Source organism: Suricata suricatta, chromosome 1, assembly GCF_006229205.1.
Source record: "Suricata suricatta isolate VVHF042 chromosome 1, meerkat_22Aug2017_6uvM2_HiC, whole genome shotgun sequence".
NCBI classification, from domain to species: domain Eukaryota; kingdom Metazoa; phylum Chordata; class Mammalia; order Carnivora; family Herpestidae; genus Suricata; species Suricata suricatta.
This window is the reverse complement of record NC_043700.1, coordinates 179,859,246-179,883,790: the sequence shown is the minus strand read 5'-3', so window position 1 is coordinate 179,883,790 and position 24,545 is coordinate 179,859,246. Positions and strand designations below refer to the sequence as shown.

The 24,545-nt window shown below is 35.6% G+C and overlaps 1 long non-coding RNA gene across 1 annotated transcript in view; it reads left to right on the top strand.

Annotated features, from left to right (window-relative positions):
• Nucleotides 1-23,617: 23,617 nt before the first annotated feature.
• The window catches only part of LOC115285900, a 10,739-nt gene continuing 9,811 nt past the window's right edge, over nucleotides 23,618-24,545 (top strand). Inside the window, exon 1 of the long non-coding RNA XR_003905742.1 lies at nucleotides 23,618-23,907. This is a non-coding gene — a long non-coding RNA (uncharacterized LOC115285900). The remainder of the gene's footprint in view (nucleotides 23,908-24,545) is intronic.

Below are 24,545 nucleotides of genomic sequence, written 5' to 3'. Positions count from 1 at the left end.
AATTGCATTACAATGTCAGGACAAAATTTAGCATTGCCACAGAGGAAATATTATAATATTATGACTCCTAATCTCTCTTTTCCTACTCTCTTCACCTCTTGTAGTATGTGGTATCCATCCTGGAGTACTTGAAATGTGACATTTTCCAGACTCTCTCTCCCTTCTGTTCTGTGCATCTTTCTTTTTTGTCTGGAATAAATTCCTTACCACTTTCCATGATCATTCAGCTTCCTGTGACTCATCCTTTAGGATTCAGTTTAAATGTAATCATGTTCCCTCACTGAGGAAGCCTTTCCAGGTTCTCTCTATTTTGGTAACTTCCCTGTCCTATATGCTGTCTTGTCAGACTTTGTATCTCCATTATAACATTTAAGCAAGGTATTCAAATGTCTTACCATAGGTATATGTTTCTCATCTCAGATTGTAAAATAATTGAGTACAAAAGCTCTCAACCATCCTCTTCATCTCTGGAAATTCCCTCTTGAGAGGGCTCAGACCTCCAATAATTCACAAGTACCTTACTACTTTCTACCTTTAAATAGACCTACTCCCTGCCTCGTTTTTAGTTAATATCAAACTGTATAAAGTTTCTTTCAGACACCAAGCTATTCACCGTTTTCATGCAGTTCACCTTTCCTATAAAACCTATTCTGACTTTATTCTCTTAATCAATACTTCACTTCTTCCTGAGTGTTGTCTCAGGGATTCTTTCCTCTAGAAAACATTTATGAGCACTCAGTTTGGGTTACATACACTCTGTGTTCTCTGACACATATAACATGCATAGCTTCAGCTTTCTTCATGGGTACATTTATATTTTTTCTGACAAAAACCTACTGACCTCCTAGTTTATATGGTAGTCGTCTAGACTATTATTTATCAACCTTGGCACTATTGACAGTTCAGACCAGGTAATTCTTCGTTGTGAGGTCTGTCCTGTATACTGTAGGATGCTTAGCAGCTGATCTAACCTCTATGCCCCAGATGCCTATAGTATGCATTCCTGCTCCTATTGTGCTAGAATGTCTCCAAACATTGCAAAAATCACTTAGGGGCAAAAATCATCTTTGGATGACAACTGCTGCTTTAGAACCTAATGCTGAAACTTAGATTTTTTCTATTTGCTTACAGTGATGGATGGGTATTTAACCCATTGAAGGCTGCTTTCGTTTTGTATGGTGTTAATTATTGATAAAATACACATGACTAGAACTTAGGACATGAATTCTTTGTCTTGTTATGGTCATTGTTTCTTATTTCAAACAGGGTCTTCTAGATTTAAAAAGGAATCAAAAGATTTTTATGCTGAAATATATCAAGTCAAGAACCAAAAAATATTTATAACATTGTCATAAGTAATTGGCAGTAAACACCAAGGATGGATGGGGAAAATCAAACTAAATATTTCGCCAAAGAATTGAAGATGCAGGCAAGTAGTTCTATTCATCTACTGCTATTTTTGTATTTACATCAATGGTCTCAATCACATCAGTATTCATTACTTATATTTTTAAAATCTTAAATCACAGCATGAACGAAACTTATTTCTTCTATGATCTGGCAGTGGAAACTAGATGACCATCAGTGTTCAATTTAACTCAGTATAACTGAGTTTTATGCAATTCAACATATTATAAACATTCTTCTGTGTGTCTAACTCTTTAATACATTTTTAGGACCTTGCTCCAGGACTTACATTTTGGTGGTTATCTCAGATATAAAGAAAGACTAGAGTCAGTGAAAAAGGTAAGTGTGGGTAGTCCATGTGGTTGTAGAGGCTTTTCAGGACAATAACCAAGTTATTTTGAAGAATGAGAAGGAATCTTTCAGGGAGACAGGCATTAAGAATGTGCCAGAGGATGGCACGAGAATGTAAATCAGTGCATGTCTCTCTTCTTAAAAATTATTTTGCAACAAGAAACATAGCAATGTAGAAGATTTAAATTCTGGTCCAAACTTCTTAGTACTTTGAGGAGTGGTTACACTTTGTAGACAGGAAGAGGTCTATTGACTATACTTTGAGTAACTTTGCTGCAGGCAAAAGAGCAACATATATGGGGGCACTTGGTTGGCTCAGTTGATTAAGTGCCTGACTCATGGTTTTGGCTCAAGTCATGATCTCGTGGTTAATGGGATGAAGCCCTGTGTTGGGGCTGCCTCTCTGACCCTCTCCTACTAGTGTTGTCTCTGTCTCTCTCAAAATAAACAAATAAACTAAAAAAAAAAAAGAGCAACATATATGGACCTGAGTCACAATATCATTTTAGTAAGCTTATCTTATCAGAATTTCTGAGAATCTTAAGTAGGGAATAACATTGAGTTTGATGAAGGTAAAAGAGAAATTAGGGGGAAACAAACAAACAAACAAACAAACAAACAGACTCATTCCTCCCTAGGGTGAATAGGATCTGTATCCTGGTATTTTTTTTATAGTTTGATATTTGAGTGAAGTTATATGAGAACTCATCTTATCATCTTCACAATTTTAGTTGTAAATCTAAAACTATCCTACAATAAAATGTTTATTTACAAAAAAAGATAAAAGACATCATGAAAAGAAACAAGATCCAGAACCATGGAAGGTCAGCAGAAGGGAACTGTTAGCCACGTAGGGTATTGAAAAATGGAAAGGGGATTGAATTCCCTGTGGTTTTGCTATTACAGAGCCCTATCCTTAGCCCCTTCATCATCCCCTTCTTACCATATGTGCCCTTGCTCTCACTTCCTCCTATTACTAATTAGACTGTTTTATGTGAATTTCAGCATGCAATATTTCATATTTAATAACCCTGCATTAGAAGAAATGGGAAGTCAAAGAGGCTGGAATTTATTGCCAGGTGTTCTGGAAAGCATCTGGGGCATTTATAGTGAGCCCACAAAATTCCTCAATACCCTGAGGAATCTACTACCCACACTTTCAGGAATCCAATAAGTTTCAGCTGAGAATCCTATAAATACCGCAGGACAAGGGCCATACTCTGATCAAGCTCATTCGCTGGATATTCAGGAGACAGGAAGTTAACATTCAGGGGTAGCCATAATTGGCCTTTGCATTTAGCACCTTGTTAACATAAATTGAGGAAGTTCACACCTCTAATCTCTTGTTACTAATGTCAGCCTGCTAAAATCTGAACTCAATAAGATGAGGTTGGCTTGCTAGGACAGCTTATTTTTCTCAACAGGAGGAAAGGAATCTAAATGTTTTGACTGAGAGACAAGAAATCTGACAAAGGAGGTATCAGATCAGGAGGGCAGCTTCCAAAGCTGAAGGTTAAAGTCATAAATCGCTAAGGTTGTCACTCAGGTTCTCCATGACTTTTGTCATTTTAAAACATCACTTCACATTCCCTCTTTTCTTGTACCTTATCCTGGAGCCAAATTGATTGATATGATGCAGACAAATACAGCCCATGTTTTCTCTCTTCTTTCCTACGCTCACAATGGACCCATGATGGCAAATACCACTTCCTCCTATCATCCAAAGCTCAGACCCCACTCACTACTCTCTAAAACTCCTATACAGATTCATCCTCTTTTAAACAAGTCCAGGAGATTTAAATTTTTATTTCCTTTTGAAGTGTTTTTTTTAATCCTTCAAATATCAATGTTTATTTCAGTGTGATTATTTTCTTTCACAAAATTTGATACCTATGGTTTAGTATTTGTTCTTTTTTTTTTTTTTAGCAAAGTGGCATATTTTTTACAGGCAGCTATTTCAGATTTCTCAATTCTAATAGTGCCTAAAATAGCACTAGGATTAGTAATGGCACTCCCAAAAACAAAATCATCTTTTGTAAAGCTTCCTGTTGGGGGCATTGGGATAGCAATTATAAGTGATAACCTTTTAAGCCAGAAAAAATGTCTCTCTTTGAAAATGTCAGAGTTTGGGTCTTTATAAAAGCAGTTTGAAAGATCATCTAAAAAGAGATGAACAAGGATAGCAGAATAAAGCTGATTAACAGAATTCCCCTCCTCCAACCAAACATGGAAAAGAAAGCCATCTAAAAGGCTTCAAAAATTAGAGGTTGTGGAATGAAATAGAAATTTACATAATAGCTTAGTGTCCGTATATCTATGCAGAGCTGTTAATCTTAGACACTTTACTAAAAAGCTAAGCAGAATTTTTACCATTAGCCCAACGGTTTGAAAAAACAAACTAAGTGCATATTCCTTAAAGTTTCACTGCCCTTACTGGCTAGCAGTGTATATGGTCACTGGAAAACCTGGCAAAAGAAGGAAAGTCAAGTCTCCAGAACTCCTCTGGATGGACTTAGAATCAAAGACCATAGTAACTATGAGAATGGATTATATTCTACAACAGAGAGAAATAAAACTTGACGAATGACACTTAGCCAAACAGTTTTAAAAAGAAGAGGTAATATAAAAACACTGTGCACCCACTATTTTGGATACCCCTCTTCCCTATGCCACTAAGCTCCAGAGGGATGGACAGAACCCCAAATACCCAACACTGAAACCACCTCTTGGTGGAGAAAACAAGCTAATTCTGGATATGTAAAGAAAAGATTCAGTGTTCACAAGTCAGCAAGCTGCCCAGGGGTTAGCAAAATTACAAAAGAAAATGGCATAGCAAGTACTAAAAGGAAAAATAAACAAAGGAACAAAAGAACATTCTCCATCAGTGTTACACTTCACAGCAAATATAATTGCTACATGAATTTAATAAGCTAAAGTCTAAAAGACACAAAGCTAAACTAACAGCAAATGATGAAAAACTATATTGAAAATCTGATGAAGGAAACAATATCATTACTGAATTGATAAGTTGGAATCAGCAAAGAACCAATCAGAGTCAGCTGAAAAATCAAATTACAAGGAAAAAATAAAAATAAGCTTGGGATAATCAGAAATAACACAAGGCAAGAAAGGCAAAAAGCAGATCAAACCATTTAGGTAGATGATAAGAAAAACTGATCCATTTGAAATACAGAAAAATTAAAAAGTAACAAAGAAAGAGTATGTGTTTCCAAATCTTTCACAGAAGAACATTTCCCTGAAGTGAATATAGACTAAATTGGCAGATGCTATAAATAGACAATTTTTCAGCAAAATGTTATGCAGAATAATCAGTGCCAATATGCATCATGTCTAAGTTATTGAACTTCAAATTCAAAGAAAGGTTTTTTTTTTTTTTTTCCCCAGGCATTTGAACAGAAAAAGCAAATTACCCACAGGTAGATATAACCAGGCTGGCTTCAGACTTTTTTCCAAGGTGACATGAGATGCTGGAAGATAATGAGTCTTTATCTTTAAGAGCTGAGGCAAAGAGATGCTTAGGTGGCTCAGTCTTTTGAGCCTCTGACTTTGGCTCAGGGCATGATGTCAAGGTTCCTGAATTTGAGACCTGCAATTGGGCTCACTGCTGTCAGGTGCAGAGCCTGCTTCAGATCCTGTGTCCTCCTCTCTCTCTGCACCTCCTCAGCTCAAACATGTGTGCTCTCTCTCTCACTCTCTTTTGCTCTCTCTCTCTCTCTCTCTCCCAAAAATAAATATAAAAAAGAAAGGGGGCACCTGGGTGGCTTAGTTAAGCATCCAGCTCTTGATTTCAGCTTGTCATGATCTCATATTTTGTGAGTTCCAGCCCATGTTGGGCTTTGCACTGACAATGTAGAGCTTCCTTGGGATTCTCTCTCCCCCTATCTCTCTCCGTCCCTCATTTGCTCTCTCTCTCTGTCACTCTGTAAATAAATAAATAAATAAATAAATAAATAATAAAAAATAAAAAAGATCTGAGCCAAACAAATTGTATAATGAGAATGTAACACATAATTTAATCAACTGAATAAAGGGAAAACAGTTTATATGCTTTTATTTCTAATTTAGATTATTAATACCTACAAGATAGAAACCTTGAGTGACTATAGTAGGCGGTATAACACATTGCTTATACAAATATTTGTAGAAATTTTTGAAAGAAATTATAAGGTATTAGTAAGTTTATATTACCAGGTAACTTTTAATCATCTAGAGATGAAAGGTTGAAATGAAATATGAGATAAAATGAATTGATTAGCCTGGCAGATTGAGAAGGGGGGAATTATTGTGTTTGAGTGGTTTGATAGTTGTTGACAGTAGTGGCTTTTAAGTGCAGTAATGAAGGATGAGTAACACATGGAAATGCAGTGGTGCAAAGAAGGCAGTCCAAGTTGTAGGGCCAGCATAAGCAAACATATGAAGGCAGAAGCTGTCTGATTTGTTGTGGACAGTGTAAGTCACATCAGGGTGGCACGGGTATTCTAGGGGAAGATAGGAACAGAAGAGTGAGTTGACACAAATTTGGGGAAAGCCCTGTGCATGGATACATTATCCACTAACTAGCATGAAACTATAAAAGCTTTTGGAAACAGAAGAAGTATTTTAGTGTCTACTTTATAACTTACATAAAAGGTTAATACAGCAATAGCTTCTGTAATAACTGAAATGACTTGAATATAGATCCTTCCATTAACCAACTTTTATTTTTTCCTCCTTCAAAGAGACAGAAGAAATGAATGACTTTCAAAGGGTGTCCTGAAACCATTTTTAGCATTAGACATTATTAAATATCTACTGTGTGTGGGAGACTCCTGTTCTTGGAGTAGGGTCAGTAAATACCCAGCATCATTTCCGTATTTACAATTCTGTGTTTTGATTATTAATGTTTAGCTGGACAACCTTAAGATTGTAAGTAAAAATACTACCAGGATTAATAAGGTAAGAGAAGCAATACATTGGTTTAGACAGGTTGTCAAAATGGTTAGGGATCATAGACTAAATCTCAGAAATTAAAAAAAACAACTACGCTAGGAATAATATTTCCTAAATATTCCACTTTGTGAATTCTACTCTAGTGAGTAAAGCACTGTGAAAGATTGGCTCCTTTTTTTCCCACCATGTTTGGGAATATCAACTGCATCAATCACGGTCAAATGTGTACCCCCTATAGAGATGAATGAGTTCTTTTCTCCATGACCTGATGTTTAGCATAATGTGTTGAAAGAACATTGATTAAATCTTAGAATGTTATTATTAGCTGTGTAGTCTTAGCCATGAGGATTAGCCTCTGGGACTGTGAGGTTCCTTATCTGCAAATAGGAAGAATACTAAGTAGAACCCATGGTTATTGTAAACATTAAGTGAGTTACTGAATAGAAAGTGTTTGTGATGGTATACTGTATATGCAGAATAAATAGCAATCATTTACATTTTCTTTTCCTTTGTCACTGATCTTGGAAGCAAGAAACCCGAATTTTTTATGACTCAATTTCACAATGTGATCTTGTACAGACAATGAAGCAATTAGAGCCTCTGTCTATAAGAGATGTCTTATGTTCCTTCCAGCACTGAAACCTATGAGGTAAAGAGTGTGTATAGGCTGCTGTGAAGAGTAGTTTAGGATGAAGGAGAATGAAATCATTTAATGCTGCTGCTTGAATGACTATGAAAGTTTGTCTGGTGGATTTCTACAATATAAATTATCACTTCCCAAAGAATGAGGAAAGCTCACACTATGGATAATTTTGCCATTGTGCATAGATGATCTTTACTCTTATTTTGTCCATGTTACTGTCACTGTCGGTGATGTTTTTCACATATGGCAATTTCACACCTCCAAATGAAACTCCTATGTGACCCACATAGGACTTACATAGACTTACTCACGTTGATCTGATCCCTAACTGGAGCTTGCACATAACAAATGGTGCAGTTTGGGCTCTTTGGGAGAGAATTATTTTGGAAAAGAACTCATCCAGAAGCTAATTAGAGAAATGGCAGGACTTCCATTTTCTGTTTCCATCTCTTGCCTCTTGGTTTTTTAATAGAGTCTGGAAACTGATGAGCCAAACTTGAAATGGCAAGTGGTAGGAAGTGGGTTTGATTGCCATTTTGAATTTTTCAACTCCCCTTTATACTTTAGGATAACTAATGATGTATAAAAACTTTGAGACAACTCATATATAGGTTTGTATATTTCATAATGATTATTTATTCTTGAGAGAGGCAGAGAGACACACAGCATGAGTGGGGGAAGGGCAGAGAGCAAGGGAGTCATAGAATTCAAAGCAGGCTCTAGGGTCCAAGCTGTCATCACAGAGCCCAATGTGGGGCTCAAACTCATGAACTGCAAGATCATGACCTGAGCTGAAGTCAAATGCCCAAACGACTGAGCCACCTAAGCGACCCACATATGTAGATTTAAAAAACTTAACTTTTGGTCTATGTATGTGAATATTGATTTCAAATTTCAGCCAGGTTGTATTTTACAGGCCAGTTAAGGAACAATCACACTTGAAAAATAACAAATAGTGTAGAAGACTGTCTAAGTTGTATATTTTCTGTTTAACTAGGTTTTCCGGCATTTCTGCCAAGTCTGGTTCACATGAAAAATAATTTACTTCTTCATTGGGTGGCACTGAAATCTATTTAGGCAACAGTGATATGGATTTATACTCTGCTGAACTGTCACACTGATTTAAATGTCTTGGTCTTATATGAAGGTTGCTCAAAATTAAGATTGGGTGTGAAAATATTCTAGATAGAAACACCACTATATTAGGAGTATCATGAAGGGTCTCACTGCGTTTTCTCTAAAATTAAACATAGGCCTAAGGGGTATCGAGAAACATTATCATTTCATTTATTTAGATCCATGGTTTCAGTAGGGTGACAGCGACTTATTTCAAAACTAAAATATCATCTGCAAAGATCAACTCTGTTCCCTTGCCAAACAAAATTCCATTAGCTAACTTAAATTGGACTTAATAACAATCACATAAACCAATTAGTTTCCATTTTTAACTCCATTAGCAGTATTATTCATCACAGCATCGCCAGATAGAGCTGTGCTTCCTCAGACTTTCAGCGGATTAAACAAACATAACCTGGGGTGCTAATTATACGGTGATGACGCAGACTCTTCAAGAGTGCTTCTCTTAATATAGACAGAATTTTTGGAAAATAACTTTTTAAAGAAAATGTTCTTCGTCCAAACTGCATTTTCTCATTTTGTGTTTTAAAATGAATGCGTGTCTCTAATATTTAATTGGATCCACAGTCACCTGTGGGCTTTGGTGATAATCATTCCTTTTCATGAAAATCCAGATGACCTTTATTTTTACATTCTCTGCAAAATCTATGGGTTTCCAGGTACTCTAATCTTGGGTAGTTTTGTAATCCTTTATGGTTCCTAGAGAAAATTTAGAGGACCCTGTGGCTTGTGTTTTGATCTTGGAATTATGAGGGGGTTAGTCATGCAGGGCGATGCTCAGCGGATAGAGTACCAGTGGAGGAAACCTTCAACCAGCTGCCTGTAAGTCACTTGTTCTCTGCTCCCCAGGCAGTCCTGACCAAGTCAAGTACCTGATACTTATGGTGGTAAAAAATATAATGAATCTTGTATTGGGTTTCCTTTCTTCCCTCTCATTGTCTCATTCTCCTTGGTTCTTCCTTTTTCTCTACGGATTTATCTTTCATATAAACTACCCGAATACAAGTATTGCCTACAGCCCTCCTTTTCGGACAATCCCAACATAATACAATAACTAAATCCAATAAATAATCTGTTAAATATTTTACCCACATTTTCTATAATTCTCACCACCATCTAAAAGCTATGTCCTATGTTCCCCATTTATATGTTAAGTAAGTTAGGATTCCAAGAAATTAAGCAGCTTGTCCAAAGTCCCATAGATAACAAAGTCAGCATTCCAAATACACACGTCTGACTGCAATAGAGGACGGCTCTTGCTCCACACTCAGTGATGCTACAAGATATGTACCACTCACTTTGGCTTTGTATTTTGGCACTTTCTTATTCTGGCCTGGATCTGGGTTTTATCTCGGGTGTTTATTCTTGATTTATTCTTTCCTGGGATGTATCTAACCCCTGATTAGGATGGCTTATATTCCCAGAGAAGCCCCACCACTCCTACAAGACAGGGTTTAGATTCCAGAGCAACCAGAGCTTAGGGATTTAAAAATGCTTGCCTTTACAGGTGGTAGTCTTGAGGAAAGATTGACAATGTCTGGTTTGCATTTTTGGTTCTGGTGAGTGTCAGGTTAGTTCTTGTAAAGTTTGCAAGCAATTTTTTCTCTCTCATTAGATATTTTCCTAAGTATCAACTTCAGATATAAATTATTTTAGATGTTATAATTCTTAGAAATCTTTAATAAGTGGAACATGATGAATTCACATGCACAGCATTTTTTTTCTCCAGATAGAACAAAAAATAGGCACTGTGGAATGTAAAAATGTTTAAGTACTGCCTGATGATTAACTTAAATTATGTATATTTTTTCTATCTCTTTGAGACTATGAAATCATATTTCATTAATTTTCATAAATGGAATATGTTTCTCCCTCAAATTAGTAGCCAGGAGCAGCTACAATTTATTGAGTCCTTACTGTGTGCTAACTGCTTTTCATGCAAGTAAAAGGAACTGTAGTTTGGCTAAACCAACATCCAGAACACATTACTAAACTCATTTTCCTACCTCCAATAATACAGGCTGGAAATATAAATGCATTCCTATTCTTCTTTTTTGAAAAGCCACATGACATAATTCTGGCCAATGATACCTAAGTAGAAATCTATTGATTAGGAGCTTGAGAAAGGCTTTTGCTATTCCTGATGAAAGGGATGGGTAAGACTGGCATGACCAACCATCATCTTTCTTTCCTGTTTTGAATATGGATTTCATGACTAGGACTGCAGCAGCTATCCTGTGCCCATAAGGAAAAGACCAAGAGAATCACATTTATTTTGATCACCCAAATAGTTATGAAATATTTCTTGTATATGATAAGACTATATGAAACACTGTAGGGAGCATAACAAAAATGTTAGCATGACTTTTGCCCTAAAAATATTTATAACATATTTATAGAGATATAGACATGAGAATAAGAAGGAGAGTATGCTCAAAATTTTATAATATTTAGGTGACTTGGTAGCTTCCAGAGGCAGTCATATGCCCAAAGGACAAGATTCAAAGATCTTACCAATGCAAAGAATGGAGAGTTAGTCTCTTGATTATTTTGTAAGGGAGGGTTCTCACTGACAAGTGTGTTGATCTGGGGAACTGTATTTCCCATAACCACTCTGAAGAAAAGTGCTTTAGTCCATACCCCAGCACCCAAGGAATAGCCCAAACAGACTGTACATTCCACATCAATATTGTGGAACCATGAGAGTGAGGGCATCTGAATTTAAGGAATGCAAAACACTATTATTCCCTCCAATTGCTAAAAACTCAGAGAGGAACAATATTTTCATCCAAATTGTCTGGCTTTCATTGTACATATTAGAGCCAGACATGTAGTAAACCAGATGCAATTTGAGACTTGTGGAATTTATTTCTCAGCCAAGCAAGAAGCTGAATTAATAGACTTTTACTTTTACTTTTGTTGAAATGAGAAAGCTGAAGATTTTCCAGCATATTCCTACCAGATGGCATGCACTATTGCCTACAATTTCACTCCCTGCTGTGGATTGACATCATCTTGGTCTCATCCAAGGAGGAGAGGAAAAATACATACCTGCCTATTTGTATGATAATCAAAGCAGAAGACAGAGGAAAGATCAGTCTGCCTACCTCCAATCGGGCTCAGCTTGACCTAGCTGCACAATTCTTACAGACTTTGGTAAGATAAAATATGTCTTCCTGAAATTTAAAAGCAGGGAGTATTAATCAATTTTGGTGTGAAATAAAGTGGATGGATGTTTGATAGCTAATGACCTAAATAAAAGAGAATGTGCTAATATTTATGAGGTTTTTGAATGATGATTGAAAGAAAGGTTTAATATGTTTGTCAAAACCAACTGACTAAATTTTCCATTTTGGAAACAGCATTTTAAACTGGAAGCATCAATTTGCTCCTATTTTCATATGAGATCTTTCAGAATTAAAAAAAATTTTAATGTCTTTATTTTATTTTGAGAGACAGAGACAGAGAGTGAGTGGGGGAGGGGCAGAGAGAGAGGGAGACACAGAATCTGAAGCAGGCGCCAGGCTCTGGGCTGTCAGCACGAGAGCCCGACACAGGGCTCGAACCCACAGACTGTGAAATTTTGACCTGAGACGAAGTCAGCCACTTAACTGACTGAGCCACTCAGGCACCCTGAGATTGCTCAGAAATTTTTGTGCCATAAAAAGAGAAATTGGAGACTAATCATCTTTAGAATTCTAAATAATAGTATAATCAGTAAAGTGCATTACAAAAGTTATATTAAGGTCAGCCTAGATTTAAATCTCACATTTAATAGTTTAAATAAGTGGTGCAGAAGAGTGAGAGATTTAACAAGTGAGAAAAGAGAACATTTATACATTAAGTTGAACCTGAATTGTAATCTACCCTTGATAACTCATCTTAAAAGTAGCAGATTTCTGATAACCTCTACAAAACCACCAGTAAATAAATACTATAGGGATAGTTTTCAAAACAGCTGGATATTTCAGGATTCTGTTAATCCAAGCTTTGATGCACTTTTGTGTCCATTTCTACCTGTTTCTAGCTGTTCCTATTTAATTAGGTTGATTTAAATGACTAGAGATCATCTATGATTTGTCTAATTTGGCCATGAAGTGTGCAAAGATATGTCTTCAAAGATAAAGCACTGGATTTCAAAATTCTTGAAATAATATTTGGCTCAACGTTTTATAAGTCATGTTCATACATACATCATATCTTTTGAGCCCCCTAATGCTCCTTCCCATTTCATGTCTGTGCGTGACTTTCCTAGTTTCAAAGTCCAGGGAGAGTGTTTCTGTACCAGGTCACAATAAGGTAAGAAGAGTGTGTTCTTTTTTTTTTTTTTAAATCTTTTATTTATTTTTGATACAGAGACAGAGCATGAGAGGGGGAGGTTCAGAGAGAGAAGGAGACACAGAACTGGAAGCAGGTTCCAGGCTCTGAGCTGTCAGCACAGAGCCCAATGCAGGGCTCGAACCCTAGAATGTGAGATCTGACCTGAGCTGAAGTCAGAGACTCAACCGACTGAGCCACCCAGGCACCCCAAGAAGAGAGTGTTCTAATTCCTTCTCAGCCCTAGTAAAGAAAGTCTATTTTATCCTTTCCCATTAATACATAAAATGGGAGGTAATGATTCCATAGAAGAATATTTACCCATAAGTCAGGATAGAGGGATGGATCCTGGGACATCACAAAAATAAAATAAAAATTTACATTTATCCACTATAAGATGAAATTAGGACTCAACCCCTTGTCTTCTTACCATTGTTCTCTGGCTATTTCAATCCCTCATTCTTCTCACACTCCCCTAATATTGACTATATTTTCATCTAACAGCTCCTTTGGGTTTGAAGTTTCATGTGAATATCTCTGTCTTTCTGTATTTTAAAACATATTTTATATAAGTTCAAAAACTTATTTCAGGTTGTGGTTTGCTGTGTTAGAAATATCACATTTACCAGCTGAGTTGTCTGTGTGGTGTCCTACTGTTTGTTAAATATTAACTTGAAAGCAATTTTTTATATTAAGCTCTCCTGTGTTTTTAAACTGCATTATCACATCTTCCAGTTGTTTAGGGAATTTATTCTCGAGCAATGTAATATTATCAATAGTAAAATTGTACACGTTAAGCCTTTCTTTAAAAAAAATGATTCAAGGCTTATTTTTTATTATAGCCATGATTCACTTCTTCAAATAACTTCTCAATATAATATAGCCATTAGATTAAAGTTAATTTTTATTTATTTTGTATTATAGGAGTTCCTAGAGTTTGTAGCAATATTTATGGGACCAGAGGAAGTGATGGATGTTAAACTTCATAGGAAATTAAACCATAGTGATTTATAACTATCACACAGTTCACTTATTTATAAATAAAAATCTGAAGTCATCCATCCCACACTTGCTCTGTAGCCATTTTACCTTTTGTTCTCTAAAATAAACCATATAAATGTAAAGTGGTGGAATTTTTAAAATATTATTTTCTTTTTGCCATAGACCTTAACTTGTTCTTACTAATTTACTGAAGACAGAAGATACTATTGTACTCTCCAGTCGAGATCAAGGAGTCGAACCATTCTTTATTCCTTATTCCCATATTTCAATTTATCTTATTTCCAGATCAATGCCCTTCATGTGACTGATTTTTCACTGACATTTACTTTTCTGTAAATGTAACCAAAAAGTGTAACAATTAACCTCCATTGAACAAGAGAATCCTTTACAAGGAAAAATAAAATAAAATATTAGCTTTTCAGTAGATATGAATGCACCCACTCTTCTGTTTATCAAGTATGATGGAAGCCACCTTGTGAAATACTCTGAATAATCCACACTGTTCTAGAATTGTGCAATAGCTTTTTCTTCCATTTGGCTTTCTCAGTCAACAGACGGAATATCTCTCACTCTCCTACATGCTTGGCTATTAAACTTTTAATACATTGCCAAAAAAACTTGTCAAACAAGTAACCAGACATACCACTGAAAGCAATTTCAAAATGATGAAGTAAAATCTAATCATACCAATAAGTTTGATGCTAGAATGGTAATATTGAAAGTTTTTGTTAAAGACTCTATGCCTAACAAGACTTAAATAGTTTAAAAGTTATTTAAATATTATTCCTGAATCTGAGTCACACCTTGTAAAATTCCAGGGACTTTCGTTCATTTTCCTGCATACACCTTTGTGAACAAATGCCCTGCTGCTTGTAGATAAAGTAGTTTAAATTTCATTTCCTTTAATCTCTGGTCCAAAATGAAAAGATTTCTTTTTCTTTTTTTTTTCCTTCTGCTTACTTCTTTCCTTCCTTCCTCCTCTCTCTCTCTCTCTCTTTCTTTCTTTCTTGTTGCTCTCTATTTTTTTTTTTACATTGTAGAAAAAGACAAAGGTCAAGTATAAACAATTCACCAAAGAAGAGGAAGGAAGGAAGGAAGGAAGGAAGGAAGGAAGGAAGGAAGGAAGGAAGGAAGGAAGGAAGGGAGGGAGGGAGGAAGGGGAGTCTGTCCAACCATTTTTGTTTCCTGAAACCCCTTCCCCATTCCCACATTCAGTGTGTCTTATAACCAGTTCAGTATTTTTCATGGGAGTGACTTTTTATTGACTATTTGGTCTTCTGACCACCAAAAGAGAAAAAACCAACCTCACCTGAACAAAATTGCAGCAAAAGAGAAAAAGGAGGGTAGATGGAGCAAGGAGGAGGAAGAAGAGAAGGAAGAGAGGAGATGAAATTTTCACTATACCTATAAAAAGTACCTTATTTTATAATAATCAGGAAAATTCACAAACATCAAAAAGAAAAGGAAAATACCATTTAAAATACATCATACTGATGTTCCTCATCTAATTTTTAAATTTCAGCTTTATTGAGGTATAATTGAAAGATAAAATTGTAAGATATTTAAAGTGCACACACACACACACGCACACACACGCACACACACACACACACACACACACACACACACACACACACATATATATATATATATAAACTTCCCTATCCATTAATCCACTGATGTACACTTAGGTTGTTTCCATATGTTGGCTATCATTAATAGGTCAATGTCAGTGCAGATAACTCTATGAAATTCTATTTTTATTACCTTTGAATATATACCAAAAAGTAGGAGTCCTGGAACCCATGGTAGTTCTAGGCAGAAGTGCTGGATCACATGGTAGTTCTTGGTGGTTCTACTTTTCTTTTTTTAAAGGCACCTCCGTATTGTTTGCATAGTGACTGCATGATTTATATTCCCACCAACAGTGCACAAGTGTTCCCATATTTTTGCATCTTTGCCTATACTTGTCTTTTTGGTGATAGCCAAAACTGGTAATATCTTACTGCAGTTTGATTTACATTTCCCTGGTGATTAGTCCTGTCAAGAAACTTTTCATATACCTATTAGTTATTTGTATGTCTTCTTTGGAACAGTGTATATTCAGTTTCTATGCTCATTTTCTAAATCAGATTGTGTTTGTAGTTGTTGATGTTATTGTTGGTTTGTATGACTTATTTATATATTTTGGATATTGACCTCTTATCTTATATATGATTTACAAATATTTTCTCCCATCCCACAGACTGTTTTCATTTTCTCATTCTTTCTTTTGCTCTGCAGAAACTTTTTAGTTTTCTTTATTTCCATCTTTAATATTTCCATTTGTTGATTTGTGTTTGGTGTCATATCCAAAACATTTCTGCCAAGACAAATGTTAAGGAGCTTCTTCCCCATTTTTTATAGAAGTTTTATGGCTTTGATTCTTACATTTATATCTATAATCTATTTCAAGTTAATTTTTTGTGGTGTAAGTAAGAGTCCAACTTCATTCTTCTGTATGTAGTTATCCAGTTTTCCCAATACCATTTACTAAAGAGATTATTAGTCCCTCATTGAGTATTCTTGATTTCCTTGTCAAATATTAGTTGCTTGTGTGTGTGAGAATTTATTTCTGGAATTTCATTTCTGTTGAATATGTTATGCATATATTTTTATGACAGTTCCATACTGTTTTGATTGCTATAGCTTTGTAGTATAGTTTGAAATCAGGGAGCATGATGCCTTCAGCTCTGTTTTTCTTTCTCAAGATTGCTTTGTCTATTCATGGTCTCTTGTATTTTTATGCAAACCATACAAAATAGTTGTTTTTCTATTTATGTAAAAATACCATTGAAATTTGCTAGAAATTGTTCATAATTTATAGATTTTTAAGACAATATGGACATTATTACAAAATTAATTCTTCTAAAGCATGAGCATGGAAAGTCTTCTTCAATTTCATTCTTCAGTGGCTCATAGATTTTAGTGTACTGATTTCTCACCTCCTTGGCTAAATTTACTCCTGGTATTTTAGTCTTCTTTATGTAATTACAAGAGAGATTATTTTCTAAATACTCTTTCTGATAGTCTGTTATTAGTGTATAGAAGAAACACAACTTATTGTTATATATTGATTTTGTATCCTGTTTCTTTACTGAGTCAATTTTTAATTTCTAACAGTTTTTTTTCATTTCAGTTTTTCTAAAAGTCTTTAGTATTTTCGATATATATCATGTTATCTACAAATAGAGAGTTTCACTTCTTTCTTTCTGACTTGAATACCTTTTATTTCTTTTTCTTGACCAATTGTTATAAAATTTCCATGTTATATTAAATAAAAGTGGTGAGAGTGGACATCATTGTCTTGCTCCTGATCTTAGAGGAAAAGCTTTCAGCTTTTCACCATTGGGTATGATGTTAGCTGTGACCTTTATTATTTTGGGGTATTTTCACTCTATACCCAGTTTGTTGAGTTTTTATCATGAATAGATGTTGATTTTGTCAAATGATTTTACTTCATCTGCTGAGATAATCATATGATTTATATCTTTCATTTTGTTAAAGTGATATATCAACTTGATTGATTTGTAGATTTTGAATCATCCTTGTATTCCTGAAATAAATTCCACTTGATCATAGTGTATGATTCTTTCAACATATTGTTCATTTGCTAATATTTTTTGAGGAGTTTTGCATCTGTGTTTATTAGGGATATAGGCTTGTAATTTTCTTTTCTTGTATTGTTTTTTCTGGGTTTGGTGTCAGGATCATGGAGGCCTTATAAAATGAGTTTAAGAAATATTTCCTCCTCTTTTATTTTTTAAAAGTGTTGCAGAAGAATTGGTATAAATTCTTCCCTAAATGTTTTGTAGAATTCACCAGTGAAGGTATGCAATTCTGTATTTTTCTTTGTGGGGAAGTTTTTGGTTACCAATTCAATCACCTTAATAATAATTGGTCTGTTCAGATTTTCTTTTCCTTCATGATTCAGTCTTGGTGGATTTTATGTTGTTAGTAATTTGCCTGTTAATTTTAGACTGTCCAATTTGTTGGTGTATTAATTGTTACAGCATTCACCTATGACCTTTGTATTCATGTAATACAAATTGTAATGTCTCTTCTTTTGTATATTTATATATTTGTATGCATATATTTATTTATTTGAGTCTTTTCTCTTTTTTCTTTTCTAAGTCTAGCTGAAGTTTGGTCTATTTTGTTGTTTTTCAAAACCAGCTCAGTTTTATTGAACTTTTCTACTGTCCTTTTTGTGTTAATTTCATTCATATCAGCTCTTATATTTGACTGCATGGCAACCTGGAGTGGGCCATAGAGAGAATGCGGAGATCGCACTTGCCACCCTCATGGGTGGCTGCTCAGGGAGGATCACAGATAAGATCAACCCTGGTTGTGTGCAAAATTAGAAGGTTGACTCTCTGGAAACAGCTTTTAAAGTATGAAAACAGGCGCTTTTTTTTTCATGGAAAAACTTGGAGATGAGCCTTTCTGGGCTGGTCCCTCTACATTTTGCCCTTAGGAGATAAAGACAGCAAGTTCTCCTGAACATATTAGGAGCTCTTTGATTGTTCTAGTCTTATGAGAGCAAGCCCCATTAATTTTCAGACATAGGCGTTTGAGAGGACCATCGCTCTGACGGAAGTCTTCAAAGCTGGGGAACTGAATGTTGGGTCCAAACCTAGAGAGTAGTTGGGAGTTTTGAGTCCACTTCCTACTATATGTCTCTGTGCTACAGGTGAGGTTCATGTGAAATGTGTCTCAGCCCATCCTACCCATTTCACTGTGGGTATATTCTAGGTCACCTGATTTGTAGCTCAGTGAGTTTCTGGATTGCTTTCAGAAAGAAATGCTCCATTTGTATCTGAATATTCAGTGTGTATGTGGTTGGAGGTGAGTTCAAGAGCCTCTTATGTCACCATCTTTGACAGGTTATTGTTATTATTATTTTATTATTATTATATAATTCAAGACATAATTCTGTCACAGGCCTGCATCTTTTTTTCTGACATTATTTAAGTGATCGAGTCTTACTGAATCTAATTACTACCTAATTCAACTCTAAAATCTAGTATTTAAATTGGATCATCTTTTTAGTTCAGTTCATGATTTTAGAAATTATAACATTACATATGAAAGGACTTCTAAAAGACACATGTGCCTGCATATGTACATACATACATACGTAAACATACAATTTAATTAAAAGATTAAAATAAATGCATGATTAACACTGCTGAATTTTTATATTCTGATAGAAGAGCCTAACATAGTTCCTGTTCAAAATATTTTCCAATCTGAACTAGAGAAGATTAGGATCCACCAACTAATTATACTGCTCCATAGTGGTGCTAAGGATATGTTTTTAAGAAAATAAAGATTGTAAAATAACTACTAGACCACAGTTTAGTAGTACTTTAAGGAAGTACTTCTTGGTGCATCTTCTTGATGGTTCAATAAGGCAATGCATTTAGAAAAGAAAATTGATATTAAAGGTAAGGTAGACTTTATAATCTCACCAAATGGAAGATCTTTTTAAAAATATACATATTTTTGGATCCACCTGAATGTCTCAAAGGTTTGAGCTTTTGACTCTTGATTTTGGCTCAGGTCATGATCCTAGGGTCCTGGGATCAAGACTCAAGTTGGGCTCCTCACTGAGTCTGGAGTCTGCTTAAGATTCTCTCTCTCTCTCTCTGGCCCTCTCCCTCCTTCATGTGCTCTCTCTCTCTCTCTCTCTAGCCCTCTCCCTCCTTCATGTGCTCGCTCTCTCTCTCTCTCTCTCTCTCTCTCTCTCTCTGTCTCTCTCAATCTCTGTTAAAATATTAAATAATATTTTAAAAATATTTTTAAACAATCACTTAAAATGAATATGGTTGCCTCCCTCTAATTGTTTTAATTGTCTTTGACAAACCAAATTCAAATGTTCATTTTTCATCAACATTACTTCTCAGGTACTTCCAAAATTAAGTTGAGCATGGCTGTCTTCTCCCTGAGTGAATTTGAGCCTTAGACTTTATTTTTTTCTCACAAACATGTCAGATGTAGCCCTGCTTGGAAGGCTGTTATCATAGCACAGATTACATCATTGTTCATTTTGGCTAGCCCTCTTAGAGTCTAGATGTTTTGGAGGTGTCTCTTTGGCTAAAGTTTCTTGTTTCACCTATTAAAGTACTTTGTTACCAGCAAGTCTGCCACTGTATTTCTGGGCTCCACCCAAAGCGCTTATATGTAAAGCCTTCTTGGCTGGCAAACAAGAAGCATAAGAGAAAACTGTATCGGACAGGACTCTACCAGCCTAGACAAGGGGGAGCTGCCTAAATGGATTAGGAACCCATCTTTCCGGTAAATTTTTCAACAAAACCAAATCATATAAATAACTATTTCAAAAACACAACAGTGTCCCTATTTCACATTTCTATTACTAAAACTAGTATAATGTGTATCAGGAAGGCATCAAGGACACTTACTTAGTACAGGATTAAATAAGAATGTCTGGAGATAAAACCTCTGAGTTCAAATATTAGCTTCATCATTAGTTTGAGAACATAGGCTAGTTACTTTACTTCTGTCTTATTCTTTTTCTTTGTCTATAAAATGGGTTGATAAGTGGACAGGAAACAAAATTTTGTACTAAAGATTCAATGAGCTAAGGAATGTATGCTCTGTAAATAGATAGTCAACAAATTTCAGCCTTGAGTTTAATAAATATTCATTTAGAAGGAAAGCTTAGAAGATAAGCTTATATTTATTGGCTCCAGAACAGGTAAAGTATTCTTTTTCAGGAATAACTAACAATTCTTTTTCAAAATGGTTCACGTGAACATAGGTACAGCCAGACTTCATAGATGGGATCTATAAAAAGGAAAATAAAAAGCACCTACTTTATTCACAAATGTATGAAACCAATTGTGATATAAGACAAAAGAGATGACCCCCTTATAAAGGCAAGGATATTGGATGCATTCCAGCCCCCCCATTTTCTAGGTTTCACCCTGAAGTAATACTCTCAATGGAAAGGTTGAGTCTGCAGAGCAGACCCAAAAGCCAGGCCAATGCCTCCCACTAAAGTTGATGAGGATTTTCTTAGCCTATCCTGGCTGCTGTAACAAAAATAACATCAACGAGGTGACTTAAACAATAAACCATTATTTGTTACAATTGTGGAAGCTGGAAAGTCCAAGATCAAGATAATGTCAGAATCGGTCCCTGATGTTTTCTTCCTTTTTTGTAGACAGCCATCTTCTTTCAGTGTCCTCACATGGTAGAAAAGGCAACGGAGCTCCTGGAATCTTATTTATAAGGGCACTAAGTCCATTCATGAGTGCCCCACCTTCATGAACTAATGAGCTTCCCAAAGGCTCCACCATCAAATGCCATCACATTGTGTATTAGGTTTCAACATACAAATTTGGGGAAGACACAAGCATCCAGCTTATAGAATGTAATAAAGAAGCAAGGGACCAAATCACTACTGTGCCCGTTCCATAATCAGAACCTTTGATAGATTTGTTCAACACAATTTATAAATGTGGAACAATGGCTAACACTCACCAACCAGACTACTCTCAGCAACTTAGTAAAAACCTAGGATGTTGAGGGGATTCATTAATGAATAAAAATCATTATGAGTAAAGAGCCCTGGAAAAACCCTTTCTGGGGTCACTCGGGGGTAGTCATATAGGACCATTCAGTGTTATTTTCTAATAATATTTTCACAAAAACTCTTTTATTTTATAGACACCAAACTAATGATTGAGGGTAAAGAGGAAAATTTTGCAATTAAAATTATTTTAAAAATTGGCTTATCTAACTAATGAGCTAATAGATTCTTGAAATACATTAGACCATGAGTTTCTAGATGTCAGCCTTTGTCAGCTGATGGAGAGATTATAGTATTAGACACCCTGGGTCTGAATTCTGGCTATGAACAGTAATAGCTATGTGACTGATATCAAAGTGTGATGACCCAACTTCACCTCTCTGAACCCCAGAGGTTTCACATTCATTAAATGGTGGATATAGAACCCACCTTAAAGGATGATGTGAGGTTTAAATGAAGGAATAAATACATTGCTTAGAAGAATGCTTAGCACATGGTAAGTGCTTAATGCTAATTAATAATAGTATTATTATTAAAATTGCTTTTCCCCCACCTTTGTAGCCTTTATAGTGAATTGCACATAGTAGATGTTCAAAACTGTTTTAGGTAAATATGAACCACAACACTTTACCAAATACTTTAGCATTGTATTTCAAGGGCATATTATATAAGTGTCATGGAAGAAATCTATAACTGGGCAAACCTCCATAAATGTAAGTTACCAGTAACCCAAATTTCACTTAGACAAAAATTAATGCAAAACCCTGAAATCAGCCACCTGAAGCCTTATCAAAACCATATCAATAAACATTTAATAGAGCTTATGGTCAGCGTACCAAAATGGTGCAGTCATGGGAGTCACCTCAGCTGCAGAAAAAGCCATCCTTTGGTGAGAGCCTGGACTTCATTTAGAGGAACAATTCCAATGGAATCACCATTTTTAAACTGAAAAATTGATATCTGAATGTCAGACAGAGGGAAGAAATTAACATGGACTGCGTGCCAACCCCGTGCTGGGAATGGCACTAAGCACTTTAGGTATTCAGTCTTATTTAATCCTCCCCACCACCCAGTGAGGCAGGTACAATTATCCTTTTCATTCCTCTTTTTCTTTACAGATGAGGAAATAGACACTCCAATATTATGTGAATTTTCAAGATCAGACAACTAGTAAGTAAAGGAGTTGGGACTGGCACTCACATTTATTTAACTACAAATATCTCACTGTTAGCAATCTTGAAAGAAAGATATGAAGAGGGGTAACAAGGGAAGAACTTTACCTCGACTCAAAATGAATTTTCTGCTTCAGTAAAACTATGCCTACACATGTAATGATATTTTACTAAATGTGGAAATATCATATTTAGGAGAATAAAGAAATATAAATGAGAATTCATGTGCATCTGTGTGTTACTTTATGGTTTTTAATATCATTCCAGAAGAAATTTTATCAGCTGGAATTTAAAATATGAAGGCAGTTGAGACTTCCCATAAAGATTAAGGCATAATGATTTGCACTGAACCCAATGATATGTACTCTTTTGAACCTATTCTGATAGGACTTAAAATGAATTCAGCATCTAGATTGCTACCTGGCAAAGCACAGTGCTGGTGTGTTCTGCAGCATGTGAAGCAGGTAAGCTTGTGTTGCCAAAAATGCTTTTAGAAGAAAGGGTGAAACATAAAATGTGGCTGAAAAGATCACATCAAACACACAATTTCTAGATGCAGTTTTGGAAGTTGTATAAATATTTTAATGCTGTGCCCACTTACTGTAAAAGTTGTGGAGAGAAAATTTCCGATTTCTTCAGAGCTAAGTTAACCCCACAGACAGTCCTCCACTGTCAACTTGAACTAACCATATGTTAAACTCTCACTGTCCAGATTTTAAAACTTCCTCTAACTTATGTTATCAATATGGGCTTTCTGATAAATGCTACGTTGTTGTCAAACAAGTGTCTTTTTAGAAAGTGTGGTGGCAAAATTGTAGGAGGAAAGATTCTCAGGTGATGTCTATGACCCTCACCTTCTCATTGTCATCCCCCTGTATAATCCTCCCCTCCCCTTGAGTGGGTGTGTCTGTGCCTTGCTTCTAATCAATGGAATACGGTATGATCAAGGAGATGTATGTGATAATGTGTAAGTGATTACCTCACAGAAGCTGCCACACCCATCTTTCTGATTCTTTCTTGCCGCCCTTGGGGAAGCAAATAACTATTTTGGGGCAAAACTCACATAGTAAGAAACTGACAGAGGCCTCTGGCAGGCAGACAGCAAGAACTGAGGCACTCAGTTCAACAACCTGCTGGGAACCGAATGTTTCCAACAGCTATGTAAGCATGGATGGAAGTGGATCCTTCCCCAGTCAAGCTCGGATGAGACTGCAGCCCCAGCCAATGCACTGATTGCAGCTTTGTGAGAACCTGAAGCAAAAGACTCTCCCAAATCAAACAAGAAACTATGAGATTATGACATTGTACTAACAGAAGCCTCTGAGATTGTGGTAATATTTTTTTCCAGTGGTTTTCATTTTTTTTTAAGATAACTCTATTTTTTTAACATATGCAATTATTTTCCATCATTTACAATACAGTAGTTACAATTACACTCCAGACAGAAAAGCAAAGTAAAAAATCAAAACCCCAACTTCTATTTCATGTAATTAGACTTATACAGAAATTAGAAGGTTATGTAACAACTAGTTAATCTCCTAATTTCACAGCTATCTGAAGTGGCAATCTTCATATGCAGCTTATCTATGATACATTCAAGGTACAAGATACAATTTATTACTTGCCCATAAGCTACAACACAGCCTGCTTAATACCTTTCCTTAAATTCCACCTCTATACTACAGTATACTTGAGGTCCATGCAAAAAAGTAGCTACCTTATATATATGAAATGGATGATTAAGTCTTTGGTGTTGTAAAACCAACTTCATTTAAACATAACCACCCCCACCACCAAAAAAAGAAGAGGAAAAAAAGAAAGTAATGAAAATAATAAGGGAAAAACCCAAGACACACTTCCTAGGGGAAAAAAACCCCAGCATGTAATTTCTGTCCCTGACGAAATGTATTAAATAAGCAAACACCCCCAACAAGCAAAACAAGTACTACAATGTAAAAATATTAAAAAA